Here is a 22,062-nt window from a genome sequence, read left to right as displayed (position 1 = left end):
CCCAAAGACGACTTCCCACTGCCAAATATACATATCCTGATCGATAACTGCGCCAAGCATGAACTCCAATCCTTTGTAGATTGCTTCGCAGGTTATCACCAAATCTGGATGGATGAAGAAGATGCTGAGAAGACAACTTTTATTACACCTTGGGGTGTATACTGTTACAAGATGATGCCGTTCGGTATAAAGAATGTTGGGGCTACTTATATGAGGGCCATGGCGACCATCTTCCATGATATGATACATAAGGAAATAGAGGTATATGTGGACGACGTCATTATCAAATCCAAAAGGGCCGTAGATCACACAATAGACTTGAGGAAATTCTTCGACATGCTCAGGAGGTACAATTTGAAGTTGAACCCCGCAAAGTGTGCATTCTGGGTTCCTTCAAGAAAGTTACTGGGATTCATCGTTAGTCACCGATGGATCGAGCTAGATCCGACTAAAGTCAAAGCCATTCAGGAGTTACCATCACCTAAAAGCAAAAAGGACGTGATGAGCTTCCTGGGACGGCTCAACTACATCAGCCGATTCATAGCATAGTCCACAGTAATATGTGAACCCATCTTCAAAATGCTGAGGAAAGATGCCGAGACAAATTGGACCGAGGATTGTCAGAAAGATTTTGACAAGATCAAGGAATACCTGTCCACACCGTCAGAACCAGGACGACCTTTGCTACTTTATCTATCCATGTTAGATGGAGCCTTCAGATGTGTTTTGGGACAACATAATGAGACAGGAAGAAATGAGCAAGTCATATACTATCCGAGCAAGAAATTCACACCTTATGAAGCACGATATTCTTGCTTGAATGCACTTGCTGTGCTTTGACCTGGACAACCCAGAAGTTGAGGCATTATTTCTGTGCCTATACTACATACCTCATATCCAAGATGGATCCTTTGAAGTACATATTTCAGAAGCCCATGCCTACTGGGAAGTTGGCTAAATGGCAGATACTACTGAGTAAGTTCGACATCGTCTATGTGACTCAAAAGGCAGTCAAGGGACAAGCGTTGGTAGATCACCTCACTGAGAATCCAGTGGGAGGAGAATACGAACCCTTGAAAACGTATTTTCATGATGAAGAAATATCATTCGTGGGAGAAGACATTACGGAAGCATATGACGGTTGGAGGATGTTCTTTGATGGAGCCGCAAATTTTAAAGGAGCAGGCATTGGAGCAATTTTGGTGTTAGAAACAGGTCAACATTATCCTATATCTGCTAAACTCAGATTTTCCTGCACCAACAACATAGCGGAATATGAAGCTTGCATACTAGGGATCAACATGGCAGTCGACATGAACATTCAGGAGTTGCTGGTGATTGGCGATTCAGATTTACTTGTGCACTAGGTACAAGGAGAGTGGGCCACCAAAAATTCCAAGATATTTCCATATCTGCACCATGTGCAGGAATTGAAAAGAAGGTTCACAAATATCGTATTCCTATATGTGCCCAGAATTCAGAATGAGTTAGCCGACGCATTAGTCACCTTGTCATCCATGATACAACATTCAGATGAGAACTATATTGATCCCATCCTAGTGAGGATCCATAATTAGCCGGCATATTATGCTCATGTTGAGGAAGAAGCAGATGGAAAGCCTTGGTTCCATGACATCAAGGAGTACTTATCAAAAGGAGAATACCCGGAGCATGCAAATCACATTCAGAAACGCATGCTCCAGAGATTGTCAAATCACTTCTTCCACAGTGGAGGGAACTTGTACAAAAGAACTCCGAATTTGGGTTTGCTAAGGTATGTCGATGCAAAGGAAACTTCTAAGCTACTTGAGGATGTGCATGCTGGGACATATGGCCCGCACATGAATGGTTTCATTCGGGCTAAGAAGATACTCAAGGCAGGTTACTTTTGGATGACCATGGAGACAGATTGTATTCAGTATGTCCGCAAATGCTTTCAATGTCAAGTGAATGCCGACATGATAAACTGCCGACATGATAAAAGTGCCACCAAACGAGCTCAATGAAACAAGCTCACCTTGTCTATTCGCTGCCTGGGGAATGGATATTATTGGTCCGATTGAGCCCACTGCATCAAACGGACACCGATTTATCCTGGTAGCCATTGATTACTTCACAAAATGGGCAGAAGCTACATCTTACAAAGCTGTAACCAAGAAAGTTGTCGCAGAGTTTGTCAAGGATCATATTGTCTGCCGATTCGGAGTTCCTGAGTCCATTATCACTGACAATTCGGCCAATCTCAATAGTGACATGATGAAATCTATATGTGAAACTTTCAAAATCAAGCACAAAAATTCCACCTCCTGCTGACCTCAGATGAATGGAGCCGTAGAAGACGCCAACAAGAACATTAAGAAGATACTAAGGAATATGGTAGAGAATCACAAGCAATGGCATGAGAAGTTACCCTTTGCTCTGTTAGGGTACCGCACCACAGTTCGCACATCAACCGGGGTAACCCCCTACATGCTGGTTTATGGTACCGAGGCTATCATCCCAGCCGAGGTAGAGATTCCTTCTTTAAGAGTCATACAAGAAGCTAAACTCAGTGATGCAGAATGGGTAAGAAGTCGCTATGAACAATTAGCCCTTATCTACGGAAAGAGGATGAATGCAATATGTCACGGCCAACTGTATCAGAACAGAATGTCCAGAACCTTTAACAAAAGGGTCAAACCAAGACAGTTCGCACCGGGACAACTAGTATTGAAGAAGATTTTCCCACACCAAGATGAAGCCAAAGGGAAATTCTCTCCCAACTGGCAAGGTCTGTATATGGTTCATAGAGTACTAACATGAAGAGCCCTCATACTTGCAGAGATGGATGGAGAGATCTGGCCAGAACCAATCAATTCAAACGCAGTCAAGAGATACTCTGCCTAGAATCATTTCACATTTCTTTTCTAATATAATTGAACTACGCTTGACTTGATTCCTGTTTAAGAGGGGATATGTAGGCATCCTTATGGGTTCGGTCATATCATAATAAATTTTCATATTCCCGGAATCAAAAACTGGGGCAGAATTTTGATGAGGGTCCTCAAAATTTCAGAGTAAGTCCAGCCAACACCATCACATGCCAGGAAGTCAGTCATCAATCAAGAACTGGGACAAATTTTTGAGAAGGATTCTCAAAATTTCGAAGAAGATTCAGCAAGGTCTGCCATCTGCAAATGGTTAAAAATCATCTACCGGACTGGGGCAGAATTTTGAGGAGGACCCTCAAAATTCCAACATAAGAGAGCTGCAATGCCTTTGAAATGTGTCATAGTTGCTAGTTCATCAAAAGTTACTTGATATATCAATACGCTTCCAAAACAATCCTATTTTATCAATGAATGCATATTATTTGAAAATTCTATTTTTCATAACAGTCAAGTGCTACCTAGGGGGACTCTAGAGGGGCTTCTAGGGCAGAGCAAAGCAAGGTCGACAGACAAAGCAGGAACCAACCTCCCCTCATGAAACTTATGATTTTTCTTTGAACGCAAGCACATTTGACTATAGCATACGTACACAAAGCAAATTCACCATCCATCTGGCCGTCAGACACTGAACATATCCTAGCTAAGATACGCTCTACCCTTATCTGTTATTTTCTCTTTGCATGAGTCTAATCCTTGACTCCATATCTACATGAGTCTAATCTCTGACTCTACATTTGCATGTGACTAAGCCCTGTCCAGCATCTTGCATGAGTCTAATCCCTGACTCCACATTTGCATGGGACTAAGCCCTGTCCCGAATCTTGCATGAGGTTAAGTCTTACCTCCATTTTGCATAAGGCTAAGCGCTGCCTTCCATTTGCATGTGACTAAGCCCTGTCCAGCATCTTGCATGAGTCTAATCCCTAACTCCACATTTGCATGGGACTAAGCCCTGTCCCAAATCTTGCATGAGGTTAAGCCTTACCTCCATTTTGCATAAGGCTAAGCGCTGCCTTCCATTTGTATGGGACTAAGCCCTGTCCCGCATCTTACATGAGTCTAATCCTTGACTCCATATTTGAATGAGACTAAGCCTTGTCCCGAATCTTGCATGAGGTTAAGCCTTACCTCCATTTTGCATAAGGCTAAGCACTACCTTCTATTTGCATAGGACTAAGCCCTGTCCCGCATCTTGCATGACTCTAGTCCCTGACTCCATATTTGCATGAGGCTGATCCTTGCCTCCATACCTGCATAAGTCTAAGCCCTGACTCCATATTTTCATAAGACTAAGCGCTGCTTTCTTTTTGCATGAGACTAAGCTCTGTCTCTAATCTTGCATGAGTCTAATTCTTGACTCCATATTTGCATGAGTCTAATCTCTGACTCCATATTTGCATGAGTCTAATCTTTGACTCCACGCTTGCATGAGACTAAGCCTTGTCTCCAGTCTTACATGAGTCTAATACTTGCATGAGGCTAATCCTTGCCTCCTTTTTTGCATAATAATAATCCTTGCCTCCCCACTTGCACGGGAATAAGCACTATCCCTCCTTTGCACCAATGTGGCTCCATTTTTCTACTACCATCTACTTGCTTTTTGATCGGGCTAAGCTCTGCCCTTCATTTTACAAGACTAAGCCTTGTCTTGTTACATCATATTATTGCATCTCATGGGCTGAAATATCGCCAATTTTTCCAAAGGCGTCATAGTCTAAAGGCACCATTCTCATAGCCAGAAGACACCATGCCATGGCCTGAGGATCTCTCGAACTAGCATATCATTATTCAAAGGCGTCATGGTTCAGAGGCACCATTTTCATGGCCTGAGAACATCATTTCATGGCCTGCGAATCCCTCATTAAACAATTCATGGCCCAGGACGTCATGGTCCAAGGACATCATCTCTAACCGTCCGAAGACAACCTTCATGGTCCGAAGGGAATTTGCATCATGTTTATATTTTTGCAAATACGTTCGTAGCATCTTTTATATGCAGGTAACAAATAAGCAATCGCTATCCTATCAGGAGTGATCTCGCTCCAGTTCCTTCTGACCGTCTCGATCGTAGCCACTTCCACATCTCGTGTCCATTCTTACAATATTTTCATCGGCATACTCCGCAGGTGAATCCGGAACTACATATGGCCTAATTTCTGTAAAACTAGGGATATGTAGGCAAATCGGAAACCAGAGCTCAGCCTCTGTCTTTCAAAACATCCCATCCAGTCAAAATTGGCCACCATTTCTTTACCCGAAAACTCTTTCATCCTTCTCGGGTAAAGAGGGGCAGCTGTTGATACCCAATATTTCCCTATATATTTTAAATATGCATAAATACCTTCAAAATAGTATATACATGCATATATAAGCATGCACAAGGCTTTTATTATTTTTCCCATAATTTTAAGGGTTTAAATTGATTTATTTTCTCCCCTTTTATCCATAAAATTGCCAATAATTATTTCCAAAATTATTGTTTTGTTAATTCATTTATTTAATTTCTATACTCATGCCAAAATATAGCTAGTATAATATTTATGTATTTTTATAATTACATTTAGTATTTTTTAAGCTAAATTGCATATAATTGCAATGTTAGCCCATTTTAAGGTATAATTATATTTTATACGCATAAAATTAGTCCTCATATTTTTAAAATGTCAATTATGTATTTTGAAATTATTTTCCAGAAATTACCTATTATTTTTATAAATTAAATAGGGGGAAAATTGGCTATTTAAATTATAGCCAAATATGGCTTTCAATTATAGCCTAAATCGGATCCCTCTCCAGCCCAAATTTCACACCCAATCACCCGACCCGGACCCTATACACGTCTACTCGACCCAAGCCATCATAAATCCTGGCCGTTGATCTTTTAGATCAAAGACCCTCATTCCTCATTTCCTTTTTAATTTCCAAACGACCCCTAACCCTAAGTCATTTTTCCAAGGGCGCCGCCTTCAGATTCTCTCATCTTTTCTCCTCTTTCAAACCTAACCCTAAAACTCCGTCAATCCCCTCATTCTCCAGTCATCTCCGGCTACCTCCTTCAACCCCAAGCCTCCAATAGGTCTCTCATCACCTTGCTCATCATCTCTAAGGCCTTCAAGGGCCCTGGGCCATGTCGATTTGGACCTAGGGTTTTTGCCTCTGTTGTTCGAGGTTTCTCTGGTGTGATTTTGGGCAAAATCACACCATATGTGTTACAATTTGTGAAGTTACAACAGGTTCTTTCGATTTCTATTTGGGTTTCCTTTTGAAACCCTAACCCTCTTCTGAATCTCTCAGATCTGTGTTATTTTTATGCTTTAAGCCTATTTCCTTTTATGATTTAACTATTTTTGAACTTCTTATGAAAGATCCTCATTTTTTAAACCATTTTACTTTCTTTAAAAACTAGGGTTTTCTCAGAGTTCTTTCTACACCTATTCCAACCGATTTCTTCATGATTAAACCATTTTCCTTGCTTATTTTGACCGATTTTATGTTCCTACTGCTTTTTAACTCGACTTTGTTAAAAGCCCTAATTTTTAAAGATTTTTCTTTACTTTGTTTCTGTAAGTTAGCATGATTTTCTTTGCCTTGGTTTTGTGTGTTAGCATGATTTTCTTTGCCTTGGTTCTGTGTGTTAGCCTTTTTACTCGATTCTTGTTAATCTCTCACTATGCCTCGCATATGTTCTGCTGAATCGTTAGCCTACTTATATCATCTCTATATGATTGTGTTTGCTTATCTCTTGTTTCTTTCTGTCTATATAGCTGACCTTGTTTATTTACTACTCCTGTTCATTCGTCTTTATTTATATGTTGAGAAGACAGAATCATGACTCCCCATGATTGATTCTGATTCTCCTTAATTGATGGTAATTGAAAGATTTTCTTTCAAAGCCCTAGAATTCTACTCGTCTATTTAAATTGACTGATTTCATTACCTTATTTACTATGGTACTTTGTTTTACTTAGTCTTTCCTTAATTGGGTCTTTGTGAATTTGCTCCTAATTGACTACTTTATGCCTACTAAACCTTGACTCCTTCCTTATTTAATCATGCACATGATTCTTCTTCCTGCCTTATATGGTACTGCATCTTTCCGTTTGATCTTGATTCCCTTAACTTAAGGGAGAGCTTCCTTGATTCTCTAATTGATTGATTCTGAGTTCTTAAATTAGCACACTGCTATAATTTTTACCTTATTCCACTACCTACTTTTAACTATAAATACTCTAAGTCTTTTACAAACAACAGGGACACTTGGTTTTTCAAAAACTCCTCTCTTATGAAAAATCCCTGTCCTTCCCTCTCTCTTGTGCTATTTGCTACTATTAGCCGGCTGCAAGCCAAGGGTAATCCTCTGTGCTCTTTGGTTCTTTCATTCTGCTTACTTCTATCTTCACTGGTATGTCATAGTTTAATTTAAAGCCTCAAAACAACATGCTTCTCTTCTTGTTTCAGTATCTTTTATTTCTAGCTTGCTTTTACTTGTGGTTCTGTTGTGAAGTCTGTAGTTAGGTTATATTATCAGCATGCTAGTATGACTCCCCTCCGTTTAAATCAATGTATTCCCTTATATGATTCAAAGCATGCTTAGACAACTATTTTACCTATTGTGTACTTACCATTTTTGTGAATCCCAAATCCTTATCCCCCTCTATGTGTTTATGCTCCTTATGACTGGTTTGTGATTATGCCAGTGTCAACTATCTTTGAGCATGTCTGAACTAGTCCTAAGACCCTTGATGGAGTTATGTGTTTGCAATCAAATGTCTGTGTATCCCAAACCCTTTGACCCCTGTGTGACTACTGAGTTCATTTGGATTCTGTGTAGTGCTTGATTTTGTTTACCACTCCAACCTCTTTCAAACAACATCTATTACTTTACTAGTTGCTTTCAAAACAGACTTCTTTCAACCTATGTCCTGCACTTCCACTTTACTCTTAGTTAATAAGTTCCGCCCCCTCTAGTATGTGTACTGCCTTGGGATCCTCTTAAGAACCCTCTGAACTCTAGCATACTGAGGCTGACCTTTCCACACAGCACTGGTTCAATGCTTGGTTACTAAGTCTAGGTGTAAGCATTGTCCGGGGTCCTTGAGACCCTTAGGGAACTTTGATGCACCTAGACTCTGATTTGTCTATGGAAATGAGGTTTGTAAGACCATTGGAGGCTTTGGGAAACTTGGGCCTGATTGCAGGCTCTCTATAGAATAGCTTCTTGATTTTTCATTTCACTTATGTAATTCAGTTATTGGCCTGTAATAATTTGTAAACAGATATTTGGGGTATTTAGTAAAAAGGGTGGGTAGATGTGTACTTTGTGAGGGTAATATGGGTAGAAATATTGCTCTTAGGGCTTTACTTTCAAATCTGCCTGCTTTACTCTATAGAAAACATGTTCTTAGGGTTTGAAAACATGTTCTTAGGGTTTTACTCTTATTGAATCTGATTTCTTTTGCATAATAGACATCATGCCTATAGGTTTCCACTTCCAATGTCATTTGCATCAATTAGAAATTATGTTCTCAAGGTTCTGCATTTTTGAAGTCATGTTCATATGTTTTCAAACAATTATGTCTTAAATCAATTCAAGTATAGATACAATGCCTATAGGATCTAATTCCGATTCAGTTCCAATAAGTCTTTCATATGTTATTGCAAATTGACTAAAACCAGTAATACGCCTAGATACCATGCCTATAGGGATTTCTATTCACAATTATGTCTGATAATCTAATTAGCATGATAAATCAATGTCATTACGCCTAGTTCATCTTCTTAAAACTGGTCTTATCAAGCAATGGTATTTTCTGAAACTAGCTCTTTCAAAATTGCTTTAATCTCATTAGATATCCTGCCTATAGGTATCACAAGGGTCTATTTTGAAAACCTGTTCGTTTTTGCATTAATATAGACACAATATACTGCATATACACAAGCCTTAGGGCATTTTCAAAATCTGCATTTCCCTAAAACTGTTTTTGTCGTTCAACTTTTCTGATTCTGATAAGCTTTTAAAGAGGAGTCTCTAGGCAACTACTAGGTTATAACTTCTGGATCTAAGAGGGGTCTATTTCTGCATAATCACTTAGAAATCCTGCTTTAGGATTTTGATAAATAAAGACCTTACTTGTGTTTGAGTCATGCTGCCTGTATATTTGTTTGAGGAGGAATTGTGAGCCTCTTAATTGCTCCCATTATGTGGAAGTCCTAAATGCTTTTTGACTGTCGCCTTAGATTTTTGCATTTAAAGCCTTAGGGGTACGTCTAGAACTACCTATAGGTAGAGGTCCTAATTCCCTCTAGGACTATTAAGAAGGGACGGGTAGCAGCACGCAATAGGAGTCAGTGACCAAACACTTGCTTTGCATGACCAATAGGGGATGTGAAGGGTAGATATGGGATATAATGACTACACATTAATGTCATGTGTAGCCCCTCGTCGAGGACTATTTACCGGACATTACGTGGGATGATTGATCACGCCCAACTATGCCTTCTAAAAGACAAAGTGTGCAAATATAATCCGGTTTTAAGTCCGGAGTCGAATCCTCAGGGAACTAACCTATCTATTACAGCTCTTGGCAATGCTATTATCAACTCAAACAATTTTCAGATGCAAAATTTTTATCAATAAAGATTGGGTTTTTGTTTAACTACTTCAAATGATATTAAATATAACAATATGCTAAATCAAAGATAATTCAATGGTAAAAAGGTCTAGGGTATTGATTTCCCCAATTGCTAGTTTAGGCTTTAACACTTTTGCTATAATCTCGCCGTAATACTCTATGAGGATTATGAGCTATGTGTTATCGTAGTTATCTCTCGATCAACTATGATAATTTACTAGAGTATTCTCTCGAACTACTCTAGCTGATAATTTGTGCAGCTCTGTATTATCCTTCGTTATCTCTAACCCCACTTTTAAGTTCAAGTAATGAATCTCTTCAATTACCCAAAAATGGTGTTGTTCAACAGCTATCTAACCTAGTATTCTTTCTCAAGCAACACAAGGCAATTAGACACGATTAATCAAGGGCCCATTCAATTAATCACCATACAAAACATAGTTGAACAATCATATAATAAACCTGGCTCGATTATAACAAAGTTGAGTCAAAACTTTATCCAACAATTGGTTCTATCAACCCTTGATCAAATGTTTAGCTACTCATAACAAAGTAAGAAAAAACTACAAAAGTGTTCATAATGTGTAATTGCAATAATAAAGAGAAGACAGAAAAACTCTAATGTTTGGTTGCTCTTCTCACACTTGTTCTTGCCTCCAAAGTATTCTAAAAACAAGCTTGATACTTTCTTGGGCGAGCTTCTTGAGTTTATAAGGGTTTGGAATAAGTTTTCCCCGAGTAACATTTTTTCCCCAAAATTTCTGGCAACTACACAGTTCACCGTGGCCGCGGCAGAACGCAATGCGACCGTGGTGAAAGACAAACATTCTGCCTCGCGTCTTTGGCCTGCCGCGGTCCAACCGCGGTCCATAGCGGTCGCGGTGGATTCAAACCCAGTCCACCTTTTGCTTCTTTTCGCTCGGGTGCTTTTTGATTGGACGTTTTCTTCATATTATTGACTCCAAAACACTCCATAGCTCTTCCTAACTTGGATTAGTCCCTGCGAAGCAAAAGAACACCAATTAGAGCATTTTGTTATCATTTAGCCTATAAATAACAATAAAGCATGGTATAATTAGGGTGTAAATATCGTCTATGTAGCCTATTATCAACACCCCACAGTTAAATCATTGCTAGTCCTCGAGCAATCCACCACACTCTATCAGAATTCCTTCCCTAAGATTTTCCCTTAACAATCACACCAAGAACAATTCACCCAAGTTTCACCTAGTAGTGAACAACCTTTGCTTCAAAAGTCGACTCTCACGTGCTGTGCAATATTCGTACTTACTCAAACCACTCTATACAGAAGTCAAGATTTGCCTCTCCTTTGTAAATCACATGCCTTTACATCACATAAGAGAATAGTTTCACAATTAATATTATTAAGAACAATTAGGAACTCAGATGGACAAAATTCGCTCACTCTCAAAAAGAACATTCACATACCACAAAGATGCACCATAGGCTTGCCCGTAGTGTACTACTCTACTAATCGAGCCTATTCAGTCTAAGATCAATTAGGACTTCATTTGGTTGTAATGTAGACTAAGTGATGGGTAGGATATATTTGGATATAGTGACTAAACTCCCTAAGCACTTTTAATATAATCACATTAACCTTCAAAATCATACTTATGTCAACCAGACGTTCCACTATATTTTTATTTATAACATCCCATTCCTTTAGGTGCATTTGTATCAAGCTACCACTTATCAACTACTACATTTATTCATTTTTTTACGTGGTGTTTCTTCTTTTACTCTTCCAAAAACTGCACCTTTCCTCTAATTCATTGGTTCTACTCAAAAACCAAACCACCACCCCACACTTTAACTTTTGCATATGTCAAGGCCATTCAAGTGCTTATAGGAGGTAAAAGGGGTTCAAACAGATAACTATTCAAATAGTTGGGTAAGGTTCGCAATGTGCTTTCCAAAGAAACATGCTTATAGGCTCAACGAGGTTAACTACAATGTATTACATTTAGGTGAGTTTACTTTATATATCTGGCGTAACAAAGAAATGCCTATATCACTTCTAAGACTGAATGAAGCTACTATTTCGCTTTGCAAACACACAGGGCAAGTTCTAGGCATCAAATGTAAAGCATAGAATACAATACAGCTCACATTATGCAGTACAGCTCACACACACATGGCACATGACTCACTCCATATTGGTTTATCAAGACACTCGCTTTTGAGTGTTCAAGTCAGTTACAAACATACAAATTTAAGGCACTTTAGCAAGAGTCAACCACTGAGACTAGGCGTTACACTCTAGTGTCGACTGTGTTCAGGTGTATTAACGTCAAGAGTTTCTCCTTCTATTTTAGCTCGTAGCCCATCAATACTAACTAAAAACTAAAAACAAAATAAATAAAAACTACCTACACCTAGTTCAAGCTAAACCCTTCGAAAATAACCGTGGCCCAAAGAAAAACCAAGGAGGAGTTACTACACTTCCTAAAATAAAAAAAAATCATTTTGGTATTTTCTCTAGACTTACTTCCCTCAAGAAAACTGTCTAAAAGATCCGTCATTAGGAAGAGCCCTTATATTCCTTTTTTTGTGTTCGACTAATGTCCCTCAATAGACTTGTCGAAAGGTGTCCGTCTTCGAGCCAAGTCACAGTTAACTAACATGACCCACCAATACCAAACAAACAGAAAAAAAAGAAAACAACATCATACATAGTTATTACAACAACAACCATTCCCTACCCCACACTTAAAACATTGGAATGTCCCCATGTCAACAAATATAATGAAGAGTAAGGTAATGGGACTTCTCTAAAGCTCAATCCTGATCATACATGGTGCTATGATCGAGGTGACACGCTCGTCCTAGTGCCCGAAGCCATCCCATGATCTTTCTCTCCGACTTGGCCTGTTGAGTGGTCAAATTGTCAACTCTGGTGCCCAGGTCAGTGAAAGAAGTGCGGAGACCAGCCATGTCTTGCTCCAGGGCTGTTATACGTGTACTTAGGCGAGCTTGTGATGGGCTCGCTTCATCAGCTCTCGGAGGTGGTGGTACAGTAGCTTCCTCAGCATCCTCATCAGCTTCATCATCATCCTCAACCATAACTACCGGCTCTCTCCCAATTGAGATTTTGCTAGCCCGGAACGGGGCTTTCAATGGCAATTTCCCATCAACTCTGGGATTTTCTGGAGCTCTTGCAGCACGGCACAGCCTGGTAACCAGAGAAGGGAAGTAAAATCCTTTGAGTACCTCGGGGGAGAGAATAAACATCTCGTCATGGAGGAGCCTGGCGACATCAAAATCCTGGTGGGTCATAAAAGAGTAGATCGCAGCTGCTCGTGGCCCACTAACATCGGTTGTATTACTGGAGGGTAGCAATCAGCTGTTGATAATTGTGAGCCAACACTTAGCCTCCCAATTGAGAGACTATGAGTTCAGTGTGATCCGGTGCTTTATCCATATATGCTCCCTGTCTGGCACACATATTGCTTCTAGAATTGGTTCCCACCAGATAGTTGGGCGATGAGAAGCAATGTAAGTATCTCTATCCCCTGTGAAAACTGGCAGCCGGTACACTCGGCGGGTGGCCTTGAGGGATGCATTTATCTGGGTGTTATGTACTTTGACAACCCCATTCTCATGTTCCGGGCAGTTAGCATAGAATTCCCTAACCATCTGTACATTCGCCTCCTCCGATTCCTCAAAGAAGATGTCCAGCTGACACCTCCTCAACTCAACAAAGATATTTGGGCATTCCACTTGAAAAGCGTCCCGGTCAATATGCACCTCCGATAATAATTTCTTTGACGCCTTGGCATTATACCTGTCCTTAGCCGGTTTGGAGACAAACCTAGTACCGTCAAACTATGCCGCACTAGCTTGACCCCGAGCTCTCGAAGAACTGCCCGGTCCACTAGCAGAGGACCCTGTGTTGCGTCTCTTCCTAGATGGATGCATTGTACCTGCAAAACACAAAATCTCCTATCAGTGAGGGTGTGAGTTATGTGAACCATGGGTGGTTACTCAGACTTCACCACTACCATGGTCACATTAGCCCTTAGAACTCCATTGGGGCAATTCCACAAACACCTTGTGAGCAAGGCACTATCCTAACACATTAGCCCTTATGAATAGATCAATTCCTCCCCCAAATCAACAATTGATACTTCACCATTCAACCCCCAACCATTAGTCTTACACACACAAACACTCACTTCTCTATAATATTGTGCAAACACCTCTCTACAACATTGTACACATAACCCATTAAAGAGCAAAAAAAGAAAATCAAAAGAAAAAAAAAGTCTACTAAAATTACTACACAATTAAACATTTAAATAACATAAAACCTAGAACAAAAATACAAGAGAAGAGAGAGAAGCATGCCATACCTGGGATGAGTAGAGAGTAGGAGGAATGGAGGTTGGGGAGATGGTTGGTATTGGGAGAGAAGTGATGAAGAAGCAGAAGAAGAGAGAAGGGAGAGGTTGATTTAGGGTTTAGAGAGAGAAGAGATGGGGAAAGTGAGGGGGTAGGCGGGTGGGTTAATGAAATAAAGAGGAGGGGGGGGGAGAGTTAGAAAAAAATGAAAATACTAATAAAAATAAAAAAATTGAACTTTAACTTACCTGGGCGACAGAATTTAGCGAATCACCGCGGTCGACCGTGGTCCCACCGCGGTCGCGGTGAACGAAGAAGGCGAGAGGCAGAATGTTCACGTTTTATCGTGGTCGTGCTGCGGTCCCACCATGGTCATGGTGGATCAAGCGACTGCGAGGCAGAATACTCATCATTGACCATGGTCGAGCCGTATTCGCGGTGCGAGGATTTTTTTATAGGAAGTTACAGAAGAAAACAAAAACAACAACATTCATGGGTTGCCTCCCACCGACGCATGCTCGGATCATCACTCCTCATTCGCGTACTGGGGCTCTTCCAACGTTATTATCTCTCTATCCCCTTTATCTTCTGCCATTCCAAGGTACTGTTTCAACCTTTGCCCATTCAGTGTGAAGTTATTCGTCCCATCTTCCGATTCAATCTCCACAGCTCTACTTGAGAACATTTGCACCACTCTGAAGGGTCCCGACCATTCGGGACTTCAACTTACCTGTAAACAATCTCAATCTTGAGTTGTATAACAACACTAGCTCTCTAGATTTGAAGTTTCGGTCCACGATGTGCTTATCATGCATTAGTTTCATCCTTTCTTTGTATAATCTAGCACTCTCGAATGCCTGGAACCTGAATTCCTCTAGCTCATGTAACCCAGTGACTCTGTTGGTGCCTGCTGTCTCCATGTCCAAGTTCAACTGCCACAATGCCCAAAGTGCTTTATGCTCGAGCTCTACCGGAAGGTGGCATGCCTTTCCAAACACCAACTTGTACGGTGACATACCAATTGGAGTTTTGAAGGTTGTGCGGTATGCCCACAATGCATCATCCTGCTTCTTCGCCCAATCGGTCCTTGTTGCATTCACTGTTTTCGTAAGAACACTTTTAATTTCCCTGTTGGACACTTTAACTTGACCGCTCGACTGTGGGTGGTACGGGGTGGTCACTTTATGATGAACTCCATACTTTTCCAATAGCCACGCGAACGCTCTATTGCAAAAATGGGTTCCGCCATCACTGATTATAGCTCTCGGGGTGCCAAAACGTGTGAAGATGTTCTTCTTTAGAAAGCATGTTACCCCTTTTGCATCATTAGTTGGGAGAGCCACTGCTTCGACCCACTTGGAGACATAGTCAACTGCTACTAATATGTACTTGTTACCATATGAGCTGACAAATGGCCCCATGAAGCCGATCCCCCACATGTCAAAAACCTCCACCTCCTGAATTGTGGTCATTGGCATCTCGTGTCGGCGAGATATGTTGCATGTCCTTTGTCATTCATCGCAACTTTTGATCCAAGCGTGGACATCCTTGAACAGAGTTGGCCAATACAAACCCGACTCCAACACCTTAGCTGCTGTCCAAATTCCTCCAAAGTGTCCACCATATGGTGAAGCATGGCAAGCCTGCAAAACAGAATGTTGATCTTTCTCGGGGATACACCTCCCGATCATGTTATCTACATATATTTTAAATAGTAGAGGTTTATCCCAATAATAATACCGACAATCACGAAAGAACTTTTTCTTTTGAATTGAGGAGAGTTCATAAGGTACAATACCACTTGCTAAATAATTAGCAATATCAGCATACCACGGTGCCACCTCCATTATCATTGCTAGTAACTGTTCATCCGGAATGTCTCTGTTATATCCTCAACCTCTACCTTCTTTTCAGCTCCTTCCAACCTTGAGAGGTGGTCAGCTACTTGGTTCTCTATCCCCTTTCTGTCACGGATCTCCATATCAAATTCTTGTAGCAAAAGAACCTAGTGAATCAAGCGTGGCTTTGACTCATTCTTTTCTATCAGGTACCTAATTGTTGCATGGTCAGTATGAACAATAACTTTTGAGCCAATCAAGTATGACCTGAATTTGTCGAATGCAAAAATGATAGCCAATATCTCCTTTTCCGTCACGGTGTAATTGAGTTGTGCACCGCTTATCGTTCTGCTTGCATAGTAAATCGGGTGCATCAATTTATCCTTTTGCTGCCCCAAGACTGCTCCTATAACATAGTCACTTGCGTCGCATATGAGCTCGAACGGTTGCTCCCAGTTGGGTGCAACAATGATGGGTGCAGTCACCAATCTCTTTTTCAGCTCCTCAAATGCCAACCACAATCATTAGAAAACACAAAGGGCTGATCCTTTTCAAGGAGTTTGCATAAAGGGTTAGCAATCTTAGAGAAATCTTTTATAAATCGCCTATAGAACCCGGCATGCCCAAGGAAACTTCTCACTACCTTGACTGAAGTCTTCTCAATCACGTCAACCTTAGCATGGTCAACCTCGACTCCCTTACTAGACACTTGATGCCCCAAGACTACCCTTCTTGTACCATAAAATGGCACTTTTCCCTGTTCATCACTAAATTTGTCTCCACACATCTTTTGAGCACTCTTCTTAAGTTGTGAAGACAGTCCTCGAATGAATCCCCCACCACAGAGAAATCATCCATAAATACCTCCATAATGTCCTCAACCATGTTTGTGAAAATGGCTAACATACACCATTGAAATGTTGCCGGTGCATTACAAAGCCCAAAAGGCATTCTCCGAAAGGCGAAGATGCTATACAGACAGTTGAATGATGTTTTCTCTCTATCTTCGGGGGCGATTGAGATCTGATTATACCCCGAATATCCATTCAAGAAACAGAAGTGAGATCGCACAACCAACCTGTCCAACATTTGGTCAATGAATGGCAAGGGAACATGATCCTTCCGGGTGGCTGTGTTCAGTTTCCGGTAATCCATGCAAATCCGCCATCCCGTGACTATACGAATCGAGATCAACTCGTTATTCTCATTTTGTACTACCGTCATTCCTCCCTTTTTCGGCACACACTGAACAAGGCTGACCCAATTGCTGTCAGAGATAGGAAATATGATACCAGTATCTAACCATTTGATCACTTCCTTCTTCACCACCTCTTTCATATTTGGGTTCAGCCTTCGTTGATGTTCTCTAGAAAGTTTGTGCCCTTCTTCCAAGAGAATCTTGTGCATACAAAAAGCTGGGCTGATACCCTTTATGTCCGTCATGGTCCAACCAATGGCAGTCTTACATTCCTGTAACACCTGTAGGAGTTGCTCTACCTACACATCTAGCAAACCGGATGATATAATAACAGGTAAAGTAGAATCAGGCCCTAAGAAAACGTACCTGAGGTGAGTTGGGAGTAGTTTCAACTCCAGTTTGGGTGGTTCCTCTATTGATGGTTTTGCCAGTGGTGTAGCCCTCTTTTCTAACTCAAGGGACTCAAACTGAGGTTCTTTCTTCCAGAATCCTTGGCCTTCGAGTGCCATGACCCACTCTGCCAACCCTTCACCATCCATCTCCTCTAAATTTGTCAGGCAAGCCCCCAATGGATCGGTAGCAGTCAGGGTCTCATCATCTTCGTGCAGGATCACATCCACTACCTCCACTAGGGAGCAATTAGCATATTTACTGGGTTTCCTCATGGATTGCTGAACGTTGAATATAACTTCTTCATCGTTCAATCTCATTTTTAATTCCCCACTTTCACAATTGATCAATGCTCTCCCAGTGGCTAGGAATGGCCTCTCCAGAATGATGGGTATCTCATCATCTACCTAGAAATCCAGAATAACAAAGTCTGCAGGGAATACAAACTTCCCCACTTGTACCAACACATCATCAAGAATCCCTGTCAGCCTTTTAACTGTGCGGTCAGCCAGTTGCAAAAGCATCGAAGTCATTCTAGCTCTGCTAATGCCCAGTTTGGTATATATGGCCAGAGACATCAAGTTTATGCTGGCTCCTAAGTCACATAATGCCTTTGTAAAGGTATAACTCCCAATAGTGCATGGAATAGTGAAGTTACCTGGGTCAGACATCTTTTGAGCCATAGGTCTTTTCACTACTGCACTGCAAGTCTGTGTTAGAATTACTATGGATAGGTCCTGCAAGTCAAATTTTTGTGACATTAGGTCCTTCATCATCTTTGCATAGCCTGGCATCTCCCTCAAAGCATCCATCAGAGGAATATATAATTGAATCTGATGAAGCATCTCTATGAATTTCCTGTATTGATCTTCCTTCTTTTATTTTACCAGTCTCTGAGGGAATGGTGCAGGTATAACCCTTTGTGCACTGCTTGCTGGCTTCTCTCTGTTGGGGTTCTGCGGCACAAGAGGTACCACCTGTTCTGCAGCTTGTTCACTCTCCTTAGCCTTACCCTTATCATTCTGAACCTGTTCAACCACCACTTTAGTAAGTTCTGCTGATTCATCTACCTCTAATGGAACTGGAGTGGCTGGCATAGTCTCTTTGCTGGATTGTGCAACTTCTTGCTCCTTGTCTAAATCTCTCTCATTCCGAAGACTTACTTACATCAACTGATTCGGGTTTTGCTCCTTGGGGTTAATGTTTATGTCTGCTGGCAATGCTCCCTGGGGGCAGTTGTTTAAGGCCATGGACAACTGCCCTAATTGAGTTTCAATGTTCTTTATCGCTGAGTCATGCACTACCAAATTTTCCTGCATCTTACCATTTGTTCCAATGAGTTGTTTAAGCACACCCCTGATCTCTACCATGTTGTTATCTTACTACTGAGGAGGTGGCTGATATGCCAACTGTTGCTGGTTTTGCTGTGGATAGCCCTGTTGTCTCTGATATGGCACCATTTGGCCTTGGGGCTGCATCCCTCCAGGTTGTGGCATGTTTGATCTGTACTGCTGATTGGGTGCGGGTCTCTACTGCTGTCCTCCTTGTCTCTGACCCCCAAAGTTGTTGATATAATTCATATCCTCTCTTAACCCTTGGTTATCACCTTCTCCACTCCATGAACACACATAAGACTGATTAATGCAAGGTGTACACAGTCCTCCATTTGTTGTGTCAACAATATGCACTTGATTTGTACCCATCTCATCAATCTTCTTTGTCAATATACTCATTTGAGTCATGAGTGTGGCTATGTTCTCTGCATGCGAATTATTTTGGTCAAGAGGAACTGAATGCACTATTGGTGCCAGTGTTGTACCTCTCGTCATCCACCCCAAATTCTGGGACATCTTGTCAAGAAGGATTTTACACTCGGTGAATGTCTTACTCAAAAATGCACCCCCAGCTGAAGCATCTACATTGGCCTTTAGATTGTCTGCTAACCCCATGTAAAATCTCTGGCCAAGCATCTGGTCTGGAATACCATGGTGGGGACACTTCACTAGCATCCCTTTGAATCTTTCCCAAGTTTCCTGCAAGGTCTCAGTAGGCTGCTGCTTGTATTGCAATATCTCATCAATCTGTCTTGCAGTCTTGTTGGGCGGGTAAAACTTGTTCAACAACTGCTTGACTAATTCCTCCCAGGTGACAATGGAATTTATTGGGAGCGAATTTAGCCAAGTCTGAGCTTCCCCAGTTACAGAGAACGGGAACAGTAACATCTTGATAGCTTTTGGGGTCACATTTAGCTGCCTTTGGGTCACACAAATCGACAAAAAAATTTTCAAGTGTTGTTGAGGATCTTCAATGTATGACCCGGAGAACAATCCTTTATTCTGTAGAAGATGCATCATGTTGTTGATGATCTGGAATGTCTCCGCTTGTATTGGGGGCACAACAATGGCAGTGGCTAGGTTGTTAGCTGTTGGTTGTGCCCAGTTATAAAGTGCAGCTTCTGGCACAAGAGGTGCCACCACTCTGATGTTTATGTCAGCTGGCTCATCCCTGATGTTTCCATTGACGTTATTTACGTCACCCATGTCAATTTCAAGTTGGTGTGTTTGTTGTGATTGTTTTTTCTTCTTGTTGGCACGGTTCAATGCCTTGAATGTTTTCTCAAGGTCTGAGAGTCCTTCAAGCAGTTCGCCAGTCCTCGAAGAATTTCTAGGCAAACACATGAATCCCATAAGAGTTCAAACGTGAGAATTTCAATGGAAAAAATTGTTTAACACCTTAGAAAATTGATCTAAACTAATAATTCAGGCACTACTTCTAAGTTAAATAACACCGTTAATTCCCCGGCAACAACGCCAAAATTTGATCACGCCCAACTATGCCTTCTAAAACACAAAGCAGTCGTTGAAAATATAATCCGGTTTTAAGTCCTGAGTCGAATCCTCAGGGAACTAACCTATCTATTACAGCTCTTGGCAATGCTATTATCAACTCAAATAATTTCCAGATGCAAAATTCATATCAATAAAGATTGGGTTTTTGTTTAACTACTTCAAATGATATTAAATATAACAATATGCTAAATCAAAGATAATTCAATGGTAAAAAGGTCTAGGGTATTGATTTCCCCAATTGCTAGTTTAGGCTTTAACTCTTTTGCTATAATCTCGCCGTAATACTCTATGAGGATTATGAGCTATGTGTTATCGTAGTTATCTCTCGATCAACTATGATAATTTACTAGAGTATTCTCTCGAACTACTCTAGCTGATAATTTGTGCAGCTCTGTATTATCCTTCGTTATCTCTAACCCCACTTTTAAGTTCAAGTAATGAATCTTTTCAATTACCTAAAAGTGGTGTTGTTCAACAGTAGTCTAACCTAGTATTCTTTCTCAAGCAACACAAGGCAATTAGACACGATTAATCAAGGGCCCATTCAATTAATCACCATACAACACATAGTTGAACAATCATATAATAAACCCGACTCGATTATAATAAAGTTGAGTCAAAACTTCATCCAACAATTGGTTCCATCAACCCTAAATCAAATGTTTAGCTACTCATAACAAAGCAAGATAAAATTACAAAAGTGTTCATAATGTGTAATTGCAATAATAAAGAGAAGATAGAAAAACTCTAATGTTTGGTTGCTCTTCTCACACTTGTTCTTGCCTCCAAAGTAGTTTAAAAACAAGTTTGATACTTTCTTGGGTGAGCTTCTTGAGTTTATAAGGGTTTGGAATAAGTTTTCCCCGAGCTACACTTTGGTCCCAAAATTTCTGGCAACTGCACAGTTCACCACGATCGCGGTAGAACGTGGCGCGACCGCGGTTAAAGACAAACATTCTGCCTCACATCTTTGGCCTGCCACGGTCCAACCGCGGTCGCGGAGGATTCAAACCTAGTCCACTTTTTACTTCTTTCCGCTCGGGTGCTTCTTGTTTGGACGTTTTCTTCACATTATTGACTCCAAAACATTCCGTAGCTCTTACTAACTTGGATTAGTCCCTACGAAGCAAAAGAACACCAATTAGAGCATTTTGTTATCATTTAGCCTATAAAACAACAATAAAGCATGGTATAATTAGGGTATAAATATCGTCTATGTATCCTATTATCAGTGATCCTATAGGACAAACAACCTAGGACCCCTCTTTACCTAATCCTTTCTCTATTCAAAACTTTAATCTTCTACAACTTGTTTAAACCTTATCTTGCTACTTGAATTATTCAACGTGCTTTACTTGCAACCTATTTGATTCAGCTATTTGTATGGACTAATTTGTAAATATAAGTTTGGTCGGGACCCATAGTTGTGGACCAAGAAGGGTGCCTAACACCTTCCCCTCGAGGTTACTTCGAGCCCTTACCCTAATATCTGGTAATGCAAACTACTTACATGAGTTAATTGCTCTAGGTTCCCTAACGCACCATAATCCGTTAGGTGGTGACTCTTCAAATACCCAATTCCCAAAAGGAAATGAGTCATTACACCCCATGGAATGTCGAAACCCAGACTCCTGTCCGCAAAGGAAAAAGGGGGCACGATAACAAGGTTCAAATCAACAGTTAAATTCCGAACATCTCGTAAAAATTCCAGTTTCAATAAAAGTTGTTTAAAACATTCGTTCAACATTTTCAATAGAGGCTCAGTGTAAAAGAAGAGTGAAAAAAGTAATTTCATAAAACAAGCCCCTCGGGCAAAGTATCACTCATATATATATAGCCCCTCGGGCAAGCCTCTCATTC

At 40.8% G+C, this 22,062-nt stretch overlaps 1 non-coding gene across 1 annotated transcript; it reads left to right on the top strand.

Moving 5' to 3' along the window:
- Positions 1–19,333: 19,333 nt before the first annotated feature.
- LOC138874232 (small nucleolar RNA R71) lies at positions 19,334–19,440 on the top strand. The gene has a single exon (XR_011401276.1). It is a non-coding gene; the product is annotated as a small nucleolar RNA R71 (small nucleolar RNA).
- Positions 19,441–22,062: the final 2,622 nt, after the last annotated feature.

This window comes from Nicotiana sylvestris, chromosome 7 (assembly GCF_000393655.2).
Source record: "Nicotiana sylvestris chromosome 7, ASM39365v2, whole genome shotgun sequence".
NCBI lineage: Eukaryota > Viridiplantae > Streptophyta > Magnoliopsida > Solanales > Solanaceae > Nicotiana > Nicotiana sylvestris.
The sequence above is the reverse complement of the archived record's forward strand: the minus strand, read 5'-3'. Positions and strand labels throughout refer to the sequence as shown.